Raw genomic sequence first — 16065 nt, forward strand, 5'->3', positions numbered from 1 at the left:
TTAATAAACTTTACTTATTTTAAAGCAACATGTGTTTATTCCAGAGAAGGGGTTCAGTTACTAAGTTCAGTCCTGGCTGCTTGACCAAACTACCGTGTACTAGAGGAACATTTTCACTTAAGACTTCTGAAGGGGCCAGGAGGGTATTGAGCCTCTGGTCCTGAGAGGCTTGGGTGTTCAGTGGGCTCTGGGGGTCCCTTCACCCCAGAGTGTTTAACCAATAGAAGGGTGGTGGCAGTACTACCGTGCAGGGTTGGTGTAAGCATACACAGCCCTAGCAGACCAGGTTGCTAGGATCAATTGCCCAAGGTTGGGGATTGATTCCTGGGACAGTAAAAGTAGGAGGAGGGGATCTCCCTGCTTTCACTACACGGACCTCCACTGACCTCGCTTCTGGACTTCTGACTCGGCAAGTACGCTTCGGATAGGCCTGGCAGATTTACAACCCGACTGCTGGCTAAGGACTTTCCTTCCCTGCCGAAGACCCAGGAATTTCCAGCCCCCCCTGGCACTGCTGATGCAGTGTAGAGCTGACACCTTGAACAAATGGTTCGTTCCTTGTTGGATGATGCGCAGTTACCAAAGGAGTACTGGGGAGAAGCTGCAGTTACTGCCACTTACCTGCAGAACCGACTTCCTGCATCTGCAACCAACAAAACACCATTTGAACTGTGGCATGATAGGATACCAAGTATGTCTCACCTTCGTGACTTCCCGGAAGTGAGTGCCCAGCTGGTGATTGTCTCTGAGAGATCTCTGCCTCAGAGGAAGCTTATTTCAGTTTAAAAGCCAGCCAAGAGGAAACTTTGACTGGCTTAAATGTTCTCCAAGGTATAGGTGAACCGATCAGATTTTCCACAGGACTTCGTTGAGCTGTCGGCTGCTGGAATTGATCAGGAATTCCCTGAGATAAGAAGGCATACCGATCGGCTGAAGACGGAGTCAGGACTTCCAACATGCGGTACTGAAAAAAAGCGAAGCGTTTTTTTTTTCTTCCTAAAAACGTTCTTAACCAGCGAGCCTCCTTCTGTCTAAATCTTATCATTTGGCTTAAATTACTACAATAAAAGGGATTTGTTTACGAATCAGCAACTGAGAAACCTGGGTGAGTCATACTTTTTCTCATTTAAATATAATTAAGGAAGAAAGAAAATGTAAACAATTTATATATTTTTTTTTACGACAAAAAGCTGGCCTGAATTTGGAGTTTTAAAGATTAAAAACGGATGAGAGGTAGTTATTATTTGATGGAAATATATTTTGGACTATTTTTCTCCTTGGATTATTTCTTTTTGGACGAATCTGCTGTTCGTATATGTTACTAATTGCTTGGTGTTGTGAACCAGAATTGTTTTGCATTCCTGGACGTAGATAAGAACTGTGCTGTGCCTGGAATATTAACTCTTTTGTTGGTGGAGGGAAAAAAAAAGAAATAGACTGCCTCTAGGTTTTGGAACAGTGGTTAATATCAGAAATTAAAGGCTTCTTTCGAGAATGACAACTAAAAAAGCAACTAAGGCCCAGGAGCGAAGAGGTTCAATTTGTAGGAAATAGAAAATAGTGCTGCTAGAACTAATGCTTATTTTTGCTTTTGTAAAAACTTGCTTAGCTTCAGGAAAATAAAGACAATACCGGTGACTTAGTGAACATTTCATAGGCACGTACTTTGCTGTTTACATAAGCTGGCCTGGCTATCTCTTTGTTTGTGTAAATTACCTTGGCCTGCAAAACCGGTTTTGCAAGTACTTCAATGGCACCGAGTGAAGAGACAACGCCTGTCTCAGGAATGTGGCCAAGAGCCAAAAAGACCTTATATGGAAAAGATCGGGAATAAGGAAGTAGGCTGGGCAGGCAGTTAATGTATGCATGATGTATGTGGTGCCTAGGGTATAAGACCTGGCTGCGACCAGGGAGGGGCAGACTCGGCTTTGTTCGTTTCTCCACTTGCAAGTGCTTCAATAAAACTCTGGCTTTACTTTTAAGACCGTTTCGTCGTTCCTTGAGTAATATTGAAACCTTGTACTTGGGAGCGGATCCTCGCCTAACAATAAAAGAAATATTGTGGGCGTTTGTTACAAATTGACCCACAGGAAGGGGCTATACCCCCAGATATGTTTCAAAAAATAATGGAAGGGATTAGTGATATAAAACAGGAAATGAAAACTGAATTGATAGATATAAAAGACTATATTAAAACACAAGTGGATGAGATTAAAGGGACAATTGGACAAATAAAGGAGGATGCAAAAAATACTAAAGAAAAGGTACAAATCTTGGAGAATAGAACAGATATATTAAATCTGGAATTAGAAAAAAATTTGGACTACATGGCTGTGATTGAATTGAGAAATAAAGAACATTGTTTGAGATTCCGTGCAATCCCTGAGGAAACAGGTGAAGACATCAGAGATAAAATTGTTAATGCTTTAGTAAAATTTCTGGATTTGAATGAAGATCGGATGAAATTTGAAATAGATAAAGTTTATAGAATTAATTCCAGATATGCAACAATGAAAAAAATTCCAAGAGATGTGCTTGTTCACTTTATAAAAAAGACGACCAGACATATGGTATTACAACAACACTTCAACAATACCTTTAAAATTGATGGTAAGGAAATACTGGTGATGAAAGAAATTCCTATTAGACTTTTACGTAAGAGAAAAGAATATGCTTTCTTTACAGAAAAACTTAAGCAATGCAAAATTCAGTTTAGATGGGATGTTCCAGAAGGAGTGATTTTTACATTCAGACAACAGAAATATCGATTGAATACTGTTCAAAAAGCAAGGGATTTCTTGAGAAAAGCTTCAAAAGACATGGAAGAAGATAAACTCAAAGATATGGATACAATTCCTGGGAAACAAAGTCAACAGGAACATGCAGAGGAGGGGAAGGAAGATGATGGATTAAAGGGAGCATCAGGTACATTTTAAAATACACGCTTAAAGATGGATTACAAATATCTAACTTGGAATATAAATGGAGCCAACACCGCGCAGAAGAGAAAGAAAGTGTTTCATTATTTGAAAAAATTAAAATTGGATATAATTTGTTTACAAGAAACTCATATTAAGAAGAAAGATTCCAAATATTTGATTTGTAAAAATTTGGGTGAAGAATTTATTTCGGCTGGATCAAAAAAAAAATGGAGTTCTTTACATTAACCCACAATTGCTTCCTAAATTGATATTACTGGATGATAGTGGTAGAATTGTGGGGGTTGAAATTACTTTACAGGGCATAAAAATTTTGATAGCGGGTATTTATGCCCCCAATGAAGATAAAACAAGGTTTTACACAGGACTTATGGAAAAATTGTCAGAGTTTTCATATGATCATTGGTGTGTCATGGGTGATTGGAATGGGGTAATCTTACCAAAAATTGATAGACTTTCTGAAAAAAATATTAAAGAGACACAGGGTAAATTACCGAAGATTTGCTTTGAACTGATGGAAAATTTAGAATTGGTGGATACCTGGAGATATATAAATGATAACACAAAGGAATTTACTTATTTTTCAGAAAGACATAAAACATTCTCGAGGATTGATATGATTTGGATGTCTAAAAATCTAGTGAAAGATATTGTTAAAATGGATATATTACCAAAAACTTTTTCGGACCACAATCCTGTGATATTAACTTATAAAAAAAAAATCTTGGATTTAGATGGAGACTAAATGAATCTTTATTACAGAATGACAAAGTAGTACAAGAATGTAAGAAGAAATTTAAAGAGTTTTTTGAACATAATTTACATAAAGGAACAAATGAAAATGTTGTTTGGGATACAAGTAAGGCATTTATGAGGGGATATTTTATTAAATGTAACTCTGAATTTAAAAAAAAGAAACAACAGAAAATGCAATTAATTTTGGAAGAAATAAAACAAAAAGAGGAAGAATTGAAAAAGAATCCAGCTAAAGCTTCTATTGTAAATCAAATTAAAATGTTACAGAATCAAGTATCAATGCTGACAGAGAAATTGAAAGGAAACTAAATTTTGCTAAACAAAGGACTTTTGAATTTGCAAAGAAACCGGGGAAATGGTTAGCATATAAATTAAGAAAAGAACGTCAAAAATATTATTTTAAAGATACAAGAAGGAGATGAGATGCTGACAGATAATGTAAAAATCAAAAAGATTTTTCATCAATATTATTCAACATTGTACAAGTGTCAGGAAATCCCATCTGAAAAAATAGAAGAGTATATATCTAAACAGAATTTGCCTAAAATTACAGACTTCCAGAGACAAGCTATTAATGGCCCTATCACGTCAAGAGGGATATCTGAAGCTATAAACAAAATTAAATCAGGAAAGGCGCCAGGACCAGATGGGTTATCTGCAATGTACTATAAATGTTTGGAGGAAGAACTCTTGCTACCTTTACAGTATACAATGAATTCTATTTTACAAGAGGGAAAGATACCGGATAGTTGGAAAAATGCTAACATAACATTAATACCTAAAGAGGAGCAAGATTTAACTAAAACAAAAAATTATCGGCCGATATCTCTATTGAATAATGACTATAAAATTTTTACAATGATCTTGGCAGAAAGAATGAAAATAATATTGCAACAATTTATCCAGGAAGATCAATCAGGGTTTTTACCTAATAATAATAATAATAATTTAATTTTTGTGTCGCCTATCTGGCCGAGGCCACTCTAGGCGACGTACACAATTAAATTCCAGTAAAATACAATTTAAAATACAATTTAAAATACGTAGCAATACAATACAGTCGACAGTAAAGGATTAAATTACAGCATAAAACAGTATGTAAACAACGGGCATTCAGTAATAGTGATAAAAGCTTAGCCCACCCCGGAGGTCCCGAAGGCCTGCCCAAAGAGCCAGGTTTTTAATGCTCGGTGAAATGCATCCAGGGAAGGGGCATGTCGAAGATCGAACAGGAGGGAGTTCCAGAGAGTGGGGGCCGCCACTGAAAATGCCCTCTCCCTAGTTCCCAACAACCTAGCTGTTTTCGTTGGTGGTACTGAGAGAAGGCCCTGCGTGGCTGATCTAGTCAGGTGGCTAAGTCGGTGGTACTGGAGGTGCTCCTTCAGGTAAACTGGGCCGAGACCGTATAGGGCTTTAAAAGTTAATACCAACACCTTGAATTGGGCCCGGAAAGCAACTGGAAGCCAGTGTAGATGAACTAACACCGGCGTAATGTGATCACGGCGGCGGCTATTTGTAAGTAAACGGGCCGCCGCATTTTGTACCAGCTGTAGTTTCCGGGTCGTTTTCAAGGGTAGCCCCACGTAGAGCGCATTGCAGTAGTCCATTCGAGAGGTGACCAGTGCATGCACTACCAGTGGGAGCTGATGAGCAGAGAGGTAGGGTTGCAGCCTCCGTATCAGGTGTAACTGATACCAAGCTGCCCGGCTCACTGCCAAAATCTGAGCCTCCATGGACAGCTTGGAGTCAAGAATAACCCCGAGGCTGCGGACCTGATCCTTCAGGGGCAATCTTACCCCATTGAGTTCCAGGTCAACAATACCCAACTTTCCCCTGTCACCCACAAGCAGTACCTCGGTTTTATCAGGATTGAGCTTCAGCCTGTTTCTTCCCATCCATCCACTCACGGATTCCAGGCACTTGGATAAGGTCTCTACAGCCAACTCCGGTGAAGATTTAAACGAGAGATAGAGCTGCATGTCATCAGCATATTGGTGACACCGCAGCCCAAATCTCCTGATGATACCACCCAGCGGTTTTAAATAGATGTTAAATAGCATGGGAGAGAGAATAGAACCCTGTGGCACTCCACAAGTGAGAGGCCAAGGGTCTGAAATCTCATCCCCCAATGCTACCTGTTGATGCCTGTCAGAGAGAAAGGAATGGAACCACTGTAAAACAGTGCCTCCTATTCCCAACCCTCCCAGGCGATCTAACAGGATACCGTGGTCAACGGTATCAAAAGCCGCTGAGAGATCCAGGAGGAAAGGAAGGTGAATTCTCCCCTATCCATAGCCCTCCTCATATCATCAACCAAAGCGACCAAGGCTGTTTCAGTACCATGTCCAGTCCTGAAACCCGATTGGTATGGATCCAAATAATCCGTTTCCTCCAAGTGTGCTGACAGCTGATTTGCCACCACTCGCTCAATGATCTTGCCCAAGAATGGTAAATTCGAAATAGGGCGAAAGTTGTTCAAAACTTGGGGATCCAAGGAGGACTTTTTCAAGATAGGTCTTACAATTGCCTCCTTGAGGGCCGGTGGCATTACACCCTTCTTCAAGGATGCATTTACCACCGCCCTAATCCCTTCGCCCAATCTTTCTTTACAGTTCACAAGGAACCATGATGGGCCAGGATCAGTCAGACAGGTGGTAGGCTTTACAGTTGAAAGTACCTTGTCCACATCCTCAGAAGGAAGAGGCCGAAACAGATCCCATGAAACCGGATTGCAGCTGGCCAACTCAGGATCATCTACCGCATCCACGGCGTACGGAATCGAGTTCTTTAGATGTTCGACTTTATCCGCAAAGTGCTTTGCCAATTTGTCACAGGAAGCCTTAGAATGTTCCAGGGGTTCCTGAGCGACTGGACCGACCAGGCTACGGACCACCTGGAACAGTTTCCTGGGACAGCACTCTGCGGATGGAATAGAGGCAGCAAAGAAATCCTTCTTTGTTGCCTTTATTGCCACCTGGTAGGCAGCTATTGCTGCTCTAACCTGTGTTCGGATATCTTCAGAACGGGATTTCCGCCACTGGCGTTCTAGTCGTCTCACCTCCTGTCTCAGACTACGCAACCGGGGTGTGTACCACGGTGATAATGTCAGGAATGTCTTGAATGTGTTGGAATATTTAGAACAACGAAATGATAAACAAGCAGCTTTGATTTTCTTAGATGCTGAGAAAGCATTTGATAATTTGAATTGGAAATTTATGTTTCAGGTTTTGGAGGAAATGGATTTTGGAGACAATTTTATAAAATGGATTAGATCGATTTATACATCTCAGAAGGCTCAGATAATTGTTAATGGAGATTTAACGGATTCATGTGAAATACAAAAGGGTACAAGACAGGGATGTCCATTATGTCCCCTTCTATTTATTCTGGTTTTAGAAGTGCTGCTTAGAGATATAAGGCAAGATAAAAGGATTTCGGGATTAAAGATAAAAAAAGAAGAATATAAACTGAGAGCATTTGCTGATGATTTGATAATAGTATTAGAAAACCCTTTGGAAGGAATTAATGTATTGATGGACAAATTAAAAGAATTTGGACCGTTAGCAGGATTTAAGATCAACAATCAAAAAACAAAGATGTTGGTGAAAAATTTAACTTTAAGGGAACAGAAAGAGTTAATGGACAAGACAGATTTTACAATAGAGAAAAAGTTGAAATATTTAGGTATCATTATGACAAATAAAAATTCAAAGTTGTTTCATAATAATTATGAAAAATTATGGACAGAGATTAAGAAAGATCTGCTAAGATGGGATAAACTACAATTGTCATTAATGGGTAGAATATCTGTGATAAAAATGAATGTATTACCGAGAATGATGTTTTTGTTTCAAACAATACCTGTAATATCCTCTGATTTACCTTTTAAACAATGGCAAAAAGATATCTCTAAATTTGTATGGCAAGGAAAAAAACCAAGAGTTAAATTTAAATTACTACAAGACGCCAAAGAAAGAGGAGGACTGGGATTACCAAATCTGAGACTTTATTTTGCTGCCTGCTGTTTAGTCTGGATAAAGGAATGGATTTTATTGAGGAATAAAAGACTATTGGATTTGGAGGGCCATAACCTGAAGTGGGGATGGCATGGATATCTATGGTATGACAAAGTAAAAGTAAATGTGGACTTTAATAATCATTTTATAAGATGTCCTTTGTTGAAAATATGGAATAGATATAAACCAAGGTTCTATTCGAAAATACCATTATGTGTCTCAAGTCAAGAAGCGTTTTACAGAAGAGAAATGGCTGGAAAAGAGAAATGGTTAACTTATCAAGAACTATTAGAAAATGTACATGGAGAATATATAATGAAAGAGAGAGAACAACTGATAAAGGAAGGATATAGTTCTCAATGGTTTGCCTATTTACAATTGTTTGAAAGATATAAAATGGACAAGAAAATGTATGGGTTTGAAATAAGTAAATCTGATTTTGAAATAGGTTTGTGTACAAATGATGAAAATACAATTGCGAAAATGTATAAACTCTTACTGAAAATGGATCTGGAAGAAGAACAAGTAAAAGAGTGTATGGTAAAGTGGGCAAAAAATTTTGGTTATAACATACAAATGGATCAATGGGAAAATATGTGGAGAAAAGGCTTGAGATTTACATTATGCTATAATCTCAAATAAAATTTCTATAAAAAATTTTTATTGGGTTTTATGGATAAACAAATAGAAAAGAAATATGGAAGAATAATATTATATATGATTACGGCAGCAAGATTATTATATGCACAAAAGTGGAAAATGGAATCAACACCAACAATGGAAGAATGGCTATTGAAATTAATGGACTTAGTAGAGATGGATAAATTGACATGTCTACTTAGAGAAAAATCGACAGACACAATTCTTAAGGAATGGAAGCCTCTCTTAGACTTTTTGTTGAAAGATCAAAATAAAATGATGATATTGGGATTTGACGATTAACTAAGATAGCCTATGGAGAAAAGTGATCCTGTATGTATATATTAAGGGACAAGTTTGATGTATATTATATACTCATAGCTGATCTGCGACAAATCGGAAGTCAACTATTTTATTTTTATTTTTTTTGTTGTATTATGTTTTTTGACTTTGTTTTGTTTGTCTTTTGAAAAATTTGAATAAAAATTATTAAAAAAAACAAAACCCAAGTATGTCTCACCTTCGTGTATTTGGGTGCAAGGCCTTTGCGCACATCCCAAAACAAAAGAGATCCAAACTTGACAACACTGCCAGAGAAGTAATATTTATTGGATATTCTCCAATGCAAAAGGGATACAAAGTAATAGATCCCAAAACTGGCAAAGTTGAAGTATGCAGAGCTGTCCATTTTGATGAAAGAGAGTGTGCACACCGACCAGAAGGGGCGCCACACCAAACAGATGACAGTGAAATGGAAGAAGCAGCTGAGTTATTCTTCCACCACAGAAGGTATAACAATAATATACCTGCAGAGGAAGGTGAGGAGTCTGAGCCAGAAGATGCAACAGAGCCAGAACAGGCATCAGAGCCAGAAGGGGCAGCCGCAGCTCCAGCACCCAGACGCTCTGAATGCACCAACAGAGGTGTACCACCAGAGAGACTTGCTTACCTTGTGAGAGATGAACTTCCAGAACCAGAGACCTGGAAAGAGATTGAAGCCTTACCCAAAGCTGAAGCTGAGAGGTGGAGGCACCCAGCCAAGCAAGAGCTGGAATCTCTACACCAAAGTAAAACTTGGACACTGACCAAGCTTCCTCAAGTAAAGAAAGCTGCAGGCTACAAGAGGAAATTCAAGAAAAAGCCAAATGCTAAAGAAAAGTCTGTATATCAGTACTGTTACGAAGCCAGATGTGGTGCTAGCAGTGGGATACCTGTGCAGTAAAACCATCTTGCCAACCAACTTGGAAAGCAAGCAAGTATGCAACAGGCTCTTGGAGTCAGAAGGGGTGAGTTCACGCACCAAGTACATAGACGTGAAGCACCCACCTACTGCAGAGGACTGCTCAAGATGGAGTATTGTCCAACAGAAGACATGACTGCAGACACTCACGAAGGTGTTGGGCAAAGTCAGACATTGCAAGCTGCGAGGCAAGACGAACCTTGTGGGCTGAACCAAACACTCGTTGAGAAGGGGTGTTGAAAGTGGGGCAAGAGCAACTCCTGTTTTGTTCTTTTGTTTGTGCTCCAGAAGGGAGATAGAGCTCGGGTCCTCCAGATGGATAGGCTTGTTTACCTTTACCCGTGATGCTCTGACTGACTTCCTTCTGTTGCTAGACTGTGACGTCTTTAGGGAAGCTTACCTGCCCCTCCTCCTTCCGCCCTTTCCAACTCCTTTGTCCTGTGACTGTCCGGGAGAGAGGAGACATCCCTTTGTCTCTGCTCTTTCCTAGCATGGGGCTAACTCCCACACCTGGCCGTTACGCCTCCAACTTAGTTAGAACTAGGTTTGCCTTTCTATCTACAATATAAATAAAGTAGCTTTTCTTATTTTACTGAGTCTCCAGTCTCAGTGATGGTGATGCAGGGTAAAAGCCTGCTTCCTTAGGTGAAAGCACACACACGCTGGCACACTCGCATTTCAACATCTGCTGTTACTCTGCTGTTGTTGTGCTGCTTTAAATTAAGCAACACAATTACACACAGCCAACACCTCTTTCATGCTAATTGGCTCATAGGATGCTGGAGACAAAGGGACCCTGCTCCCAAAAAATAAGGGGTCTAAGACCCCCCGAGACCCAAGATGACTACACCCCTGGTGGCCAACCCACTCCCCTTTCATGCTGATTGGCTCATAGGATGCTGTAGACATAGGGACCTTGCTGGGGACTGGCTCCCAAAAAAGTAGGAGATCTAAGACCCCCCTGAGACCCCAGACGACTACAGCCCTGCCCCCCACCCATTTGCTTCAGCCCCCTCCTCATTGCCCTGCCTTCTGTTCCTCTGGTTCCCCCCCCCGACATCTCCATGAAATTGGACAGAGGGCCTCATGCTCCCCTCCCCCAGTGCTTATAGCCATGTCAGTTCTCTGAGTGGTGGTCCTTACATGGCCCTCCCACTCTGGAGACTGGAGGGTCCGATGTCAGTGGGGCAGTGAATCTGCTCCAGGTTTTAGTCTGAACTTTCAAGGAGCTGTCCAAGGTTCTGAACTATGAAAGCACCTTGGACAGCTCCTCTGTCTAATTTAGTTTAAATTTTTGTATGATGGGGGTAGGTTTGGATTGAGTATACTTATTGTTGTTTTGTATTATATGTTATATTTTACTCTGTTATATTTTAGTCTATGTACGCCGCCTAGAGTGGCCGTTAATTCGGCCAGATAGGCGGCCTAGAAATAAAATTTTATTTTATTATTATTATTATTGAAAGCTCAGACTAAAACCCGGAGCAGATTCCACTGGCATTGGAACCACCAGTCTCTGCTGTGCTCACTCGTAGGGGAACCTACGAAATGGGCAGCCTGTGGCAGCTGAAGAGGGTAGCTTGGGGAGGCGGTGGCACTCACCTGATCTCGGGATGGAAAGGCGGAGGGGCAAGGCGGGGCGAGGTTGGCATGGGGTAGACACACCAGCGGCACCAATCTGGCACTTCCAGCGGCAGTGCCTTGGCACTGTGCCGAGCTCCTCCTCCCACTGATGTTGTTGGCCTCCAGCTCCCATCAGCATGGCCAGTGGTCAGGGCTGATGCGAGCCAGAATCAGATGACATCTGGAGGGCAACAGGCTCCCACCGCTAGTATGACCTGGCTTCAGCTGGTCTCAGGATGGGATTCTGAGGGGGTTGGCAGGGAACCAGGGGGGGCCTCAGAGGCAACAGACCCCTGTACTATCTGCTCCATCAGGCACCTGGACAAGCCTCACAAGGTACACAAGTGGGATGGGTGCTGCAGTCAGGGTGCATGGGGAGGGTGGGGGAGAGGAGGAGGGGGCATTGTTGTACCTGGCCCAGACCAGTAGGGAGCTCAGCCTCATTTTCTTTAAAAAAGTAAGCCTCTACTCCTTGTAGAACAAGAGATACAAAGAAAAAAATGCAGGCACTATTCTAACTAATTCCCACTCCCAACTCTCAGTGTTTTAGCTGGTGGCTGTGTTTGCGCCTAACACTAAGCCATGGTTTGTTTTAACCTGGGTTTGTTCAACAAGCCGTGAGGTAACTCACAGACAAACAAGCCATGTCTTATTTCTCTAAATTTGTTTTCCAGCCGCTGTTCCTTTGCAGCATTTGTAGCTTGGCGAGCGTAGGGTATGGTACCCAAACAAACAAGCCACGGTTAAGCAATGCTGTTGGTTTGGGCATAATGCCAAACCATAGTTAAAACAAGCCATGGCTTCTCAGCCAACAACAAATCAGGGCTTCATTTGATGGTTAGTTTACAGGAAACAAACCACAGTTAGCCTGCTGTGCTGGGTTTGCATGTTCAAATAAACCAGGGGTGGTGAACCTGTGGCCCTCCAGATGTTGTTGGACTACAGCTTCCATCTCTGATCATTGGCCAGGCTGGCTGGGGCTGATGGATGTTGGAGTCCAACAACATCTGGAGGGCTACAGGTTCCCCATCCTTGAAATAAATCATAGTTAGGCCACTAAACAAACCATGGCCTAGCTCCATGTGTGAACCAGGCCCATGAATGCTGTCACAGCTCTGATTGAGATTTTCTATAGAAAAAACTAGAATTACACATGCACCTGATTTATTCCTGGTTTATTTTGAAGCCTCCTCCTCCCACACCTCCAGCGCCTGTGGTAAAGAAGTGGTTGTTACCCAGAGGAAACAACAATTGAGAAATCCAGGATTTTAGTGTTGCTGTCACTGTGCTGAAGTCCACCCCAAAGCGAAAGTAGCAGCAAAGACAGGAGTTTGTGGTTTCCCCTGCAACGCAGGTTATCTTACCTTATTTCTTACGGGTGGCCTCTGATTTATTTTTGGGACACCCTCTTTGCCCCACATGCAAAAGAGGATACAAATGCACGTGACACAAAACATTCTGAATTCTAGTATCATGAGAGAGGAAAAATCTTCTCTTTCCCCATTTTCTTTGCAACATTAATATTTTTTATAAACCTTTAATGGGTCTGTGACTGTATAATAGCATTCGATTGATGGATTGGAATTTTATAAACCATGATGCCCCTTATCACCGGCTTAGCAAACAATTTAGCAAAAAGGCAACTAAAGGGGAGGGGGAATATGCTAAGAGTTTTATGCAATCCCTCGCAACCTAGTATCCAGCATTGCTCAGGAATTCTAAGAAACCAAAACGTCAGTGGAGTTTTGACGTTGGTGGTTAAAATCCTTGCAGTTTTAAGAGGTCCACCGTCCATCCAATCACATCCAAACATAGTTGAAACCTTGGTCCTTGATCATGCAAACTTTGGTTATATCTTGAGAGGAGTCCAAATGCACAGCAAAAAAAGAAAAAAGGATTTTTCAAATATATAGAAGATGGGATGGAAGTGGAGGCGCACAGCAGTTTCCTCTGTCTTTCTGTCTGACAGACCTTGGTGCCAATTAATGAAAGTGATTGGCGGGAGATTCAAGGACAGACAACATTCTTCATCCATTGCTTATGGAACTCAGTGCTACATGAAGTGGCAATCCTCAGTGATGACTTTAAAATGGAATTAGACAAAAGGCTACTAGTCACAATGGCTATAAGCCACCTGCAGGTTCAGGAATGCCACTGAACGTTGCTGTCCTGTCCTGCTTCTGGGCTACCCATTGGGGCAGCTGGTGTGCCACTGGATAAAGGGCGAGGCGGCCCTTTGTGGGTCTGACCCAGCAGCCTGTCTCTTCTTAAGTTCTTCACTTCAGAGCTGTGCCTGTTGTTCTATATTTAATTAATTTATATCCCGCCCTTCCTCCCAGCAGGCGCCCCGGGAGGCAAACAGAAGCGCTAAAAACACTTTAAAACATCATAAAAACAGATCTTAAAATACATTAAAACAAAACAACATTAAAAACATTTTTAAAAAATCTTTTAAAAAAGGGTTAAAAACAAAAAAACCAACAGAATTTCTGGGCATGTGCAGAATGCTTTCCCCTCAGTACTGGGTAGCCATTATCAGCTCATGTGGCATAAGGGCCCAGGATTCCTCTCAGGTGGTGTGGCCCAGAGGCCTTCGTGTGAGCCAGCTAGCTCTCTGCACAGGTAGGTGGGCTACCCCATAAGAACAGCCAGTGGGAGCTCCAGAGAACCCTGGAGTGGTGAACTCACAATGGGGGGCAGAGGAAAATTCCAGAATGTCTCCAGCTGGCCTTGGACAGCCTGACTGGGCCATGGCTGCTTTAAGTGGGTCTTTGCCCCTGATCCTAGCCTGGGCCTTCACGAGGGCAGGGGGGGCTAATCCCGAGGGCCCCTGTGAGCCGCAACTGCGGTATCGAGAGAGCGCCTCTGAGGCCGGAGGTGGCTGGCTCTCCACAATAGCCTTGCTCAGCAGTGTTTGTGCAACATGGCTGTTTGTTTTCTATGCCTTCCATTGCCTGTGTGCCAACAAAGACAGGTGTGGCCAGGTGCTGGAGGAGGAAAGTGACATGCTGTGGAAGGTGAGTGAAGTGGGGTGCTGGCGAGAGGGTTGTGTGCGTGCCTCTACTGCTCATGCATTGGTGAGATCCAGAGTAGACCTCTGCAATGTGCTGTGCTTGGGGCTGCCTTTGAAGACAGTTCAGAAGCTTCAACTGGGGCAAAATGCCCCCCCCCCCCCGATACTGTACCAGATGCATTGTTTGCCAGATCATTTCTGGGCCCAATTTAAGGTGCTTGTCTTGACCTTTAAAACTGTATATGTGACATTAAGTGTGTCAAAAGCTGTTTCATCGTTTTTATTGTTATATTTAACAGCAGGCACAAAGGGTTGGCGTGGGAAGGTTAGCCCAAACAAGCGATTTCCAGCCTGTGTCAGTTTTGCCCGAGTTCATTCAGATGTTTGTTCTGTTCCATGTTCACATCAACCTGCAATTTAAAAAAATACACATGAAATTCACATTGTTTTTGTATAGATTCCCCCATATGCATTTTTACATGCACATGTTCAGCCCAAAATAGACATATGCACACCTCTAAATTCAGACCATTTATGAATAAATTAAACAACATCAGTTCCAAAGCTGGAGGGAACCCTACCTCTCCCTTACTCCCAGTTTGCGATAACTGCCTGCTCACTTCTGTCACTTTTCCTGTTCTTTGACCAGTTATAATCCATAAGAGGACCCGTTCTCTTATCCTGTGGCTGCTGAGATTACTCAGGAGCCTACAGTGCCAAAAGCCTTTTGAAAAGTCCAGAACCCTAATGTGTACTGGATCACTTGTGCCTGGTTTGCAAGGCTTGTTCGCCTATATGAGGAATGGGGACCTTTTCCCACTGAGGGCCACATTTCTCAGGGGCAATCTGTCAGGGGCCGCATGCTAGTGGTGTGTGAGACCACAGCTAAAAGTGAGTGGAGCGCCCTCTTTTTCTTCCGCCGCCCCCCTTTTCCCCATGTTTCGTCCTTTCCACACACGAGGGCCACGTGAATGAGGCCCAGGTCTGCATGTGGCCCTCTGGCTGTAGGTTGCCCACCCCATTCTACACATTTGGCTATCCTAGCCTTACCCATAATGCTTCCCACCAAATTACCCTGGGACCGGCGTTCGGCTGAGAGGCGTCTTGTTTCTTCTTTCCCTTGAGCAGGGCAGCCAGAAGACCTGCGTGGAAGGAGATGAGGACCGTCCCACCATGCCTGGGCCCCAGGCGCTTGCCTGCACCCGGACCAGGTGTGGGTCCCGCATGACAGCCTGCAGCCAGGCACAGCAAGGCTATTCTCGGCAGCTGGCCTGCATGGAGCAGGAGCTGGAAGGGTTCTTGTGTGAGGTGCGGAGCCGGCGGTGTGCTCTCGGAGAAATAGCAGCGGATGAGAAGTGCCCCCAAAACGTGGAGCAGGGCTCTGACAAGCTGCGCATCACTGTCTATGAGATTGCTGATGGCGAGGGATCTGGCCGGGCGCAACAGAGAAGACCAAAGCGGAGGTTCAAATAAAAATAAGAATAAAGATTAGAAAAAGCAAAACAGGAGAGGCCTGGAGCATGTGTTTGCATGAGTGTGCCCTTGGGAGGGGACGGGGGAGCCCACATTCATGGTGTGGCCTGACCTCTTAGCAAGCAGGAAGTATGTTGGGGATTGGGTGATAACAGATATCAGATCAATAGGAGTCAAGGCTAATTCTTCATGTCTATCAAACAGTACCACAACTGGCAAATAAACAATGCGGAAACCTAATTTCTTAGCATGGCCTAAACACTCACCTTGAGGGCTAGCTCCTTAAACAGACCTTAGCTCTCCATTTTATGCAAAGGGCAGCTATCGTTGAACAATATGGGGTGGTGCTGCTGTTTGGGAAATCTT

The sequence above is a fragment of the Rhineura floridana genome, chromosome 22 (assembly GCF_030035675.1).
Source record: "Rhineura floridana isolate rRhiFlo1 chromosome 22, rRhiFlo1.hap2, whole genome shotgun sequence".
Taxonomy (NCBI): Eukaryota; Metazoa; Chordata; class Lepidosauria; order Squamata; family Rhineuridae; genus Rhineura; species Rhineura floridana.